General features: G+C 48.8%; 1 protein-coding gene across 1 annotated transcript in view; it reads left to right on the top strand.

Moving 5' to 3' along the window:
- Positions 1 to 1,802, top strand: part of LRP5 (LDL receptor related protein 5) — a 98,001-nt gene that overhangs the window by 51,548 nt on the left and 44,651 nt on the right. The gene's annotated exons all lie outside the window — the stretch shown is intronic.

Raw genomic sequence — 1,802 nt, 5'->3', positions numbered from 1 at the left:
CCCAGGCGGGTCTCGAACCCGTGGGCTCAGGCAATCCACTCACCTCAGCCTCCAAAGGCGTGGGATTACAGGCTGAGCCACCGAGCCCACCTGGCACTATTTTTAATAAAGAAACGTGAATGACTGCAATGAGCTGATCCAGTGGCCACACATGGGCTTTAGTAGAGTGCTTGTGTAAACGGGAAACATGTCAGAAATTGACCTTGACTTCAGACTCACCACACCTGCTCTCTTACCCGCTTTGGTTTGCTTTGCAAACTCTTTTTTCATTCACAGGGCAAACATCAACATCCTGGATAAATGCAGGAACAGGCTTTTCACCTTCTAAAGGAGAGTTTGGCAAACTGGCCAGGGGCCAGCTTTCTGATTTTCTAGATAAAGTTTTATTGGAACACAGCAACGCCCATTTGTTGATGGATTGTCTGTGAAGGCTTCTGTGCTCCCAAGTTGAGGAGTTGTGATGGATCCTTGTGGCCTCTGAAGCCTAAAATATTTGCTCTCTGGCCCTTCGTAGAAGTTTGCTGATCCTCTAAAGTACTGGACAGCTAAGACAGTTCAGTCATGTATCTTTTATGCTATTCTTTGTATTACTTGAAAGATTTTTTCCCCCTGACTTTAAAAGTCACAAGGGGCGGGATACGGTGACACTTTGGGAGGCAGAGGCAAGAGGACTGCCTGAGCCCAAGAATTCGACAACTCGGCGAGACCTTGTCTCTACAATAAATAGGAAAATTGGCCAGGTGTATGGTGGTGTACACCTGTAGTCCCAGCTACTCGGAAGGCTGAGGCAGAAGGATCACTTGAGTCCAGCAGGTCGAGGCTGCAGTAGCTGTGAGCCTCTGGACTCCAGCCTGGGCAACAGAGGGAGACTCCAACTCAAAAATAAAATTTTTTTTATTTTTTAGAGACAGGCCGCCTTGCTCTGTGGTCGAAGCTAGCTTGTGCAGTGGTTCACTGAAGCCTCGACCTCCTGGGGTCAGGCAATCCTCCCACCTCAGCCTCCTGAGTAGCTGAGACTACAGGGGCATACCACCACACCCAGCTAGTTAAAGTTTTTTGTTGTTGCTGAGACAGGATCTCACTATGTTGCCCAGGCTGCTCTTGAATGCCTAGCCTCAAGTGATCCTCTGGCCTCAGCCTCCTGAATAGCTGGGACTGTGGGAGCACACCATCACACCTGGCTATTTAAAAAAAAAAATTTTTTTTGAGTCAAAGTCTCACTCTGTCGCCCAGGCTGGAGGGCAGTGGCACTCTTTGACCTGCTGGGCTTCAGTGATCCTTCCACCTCAGCCTTCCAAGTAGCTGGAACTACTGGTGTACGCCACTACGCCCGGCTAATTTTTAAAAATTTATTGTAGAGACGAAGTCTCGCCAAGTTGCCCGGGCTAGTCTTGAACCCACGGGCTCAGGCAGTCCACCCGCCTTGGCCTCCCAAAGTGTTGGGCTGACAGGCTGAACCACCCAGCCCGGTCTTTAAATTTTCTTGTAGAGATGGCCTCTTGCTGTGTTTCCCAGACCACTCTTGACCTCCTGGCCTCAAGCAATCCTCCTGCCTCAGCCTCCCAGAGCGCTAGGATTTATCCCCAATTCTAGTCAATACCATGGTCATGAACGTCTCTGTGTCTAAAGCTTTTTGTTGTTTTTTGAATAGTTCTTTGTATTTTTGTTCCTTGGGATAAAGTTTCGAGAGGAAGATAACTGGGTGAAAGGATACAGGTATTTTTTTTTTTTTTGAGTTGGAATCTTACTCTGTCACCCAGACTGGAGTGCAATGGCCGCTCCTGGCCACCGCAGCCTCGACC

Source organism: Carlito syrichta, unplaced genomic scaffold, assembly GCF_000164805.1.
Source record: "Carlito syrichta isolate Samal-C Ts95f unplaced genomic scaffold, Tarsius_syrichta-2.0.1 Scaffold305238, whole genome shotgun sequence".
Lineage (NCBI taxonomy): Eukaryota > Metazoa > Chordata > Mammalia > Primates > Tarsiidae > Carlito > Carlito syrichta.
The sequence above is the reverse complement of the archived record's forward strand: the minus strand, read 5'-3'. Positions and strand labels throughout refer to the sequence as shown.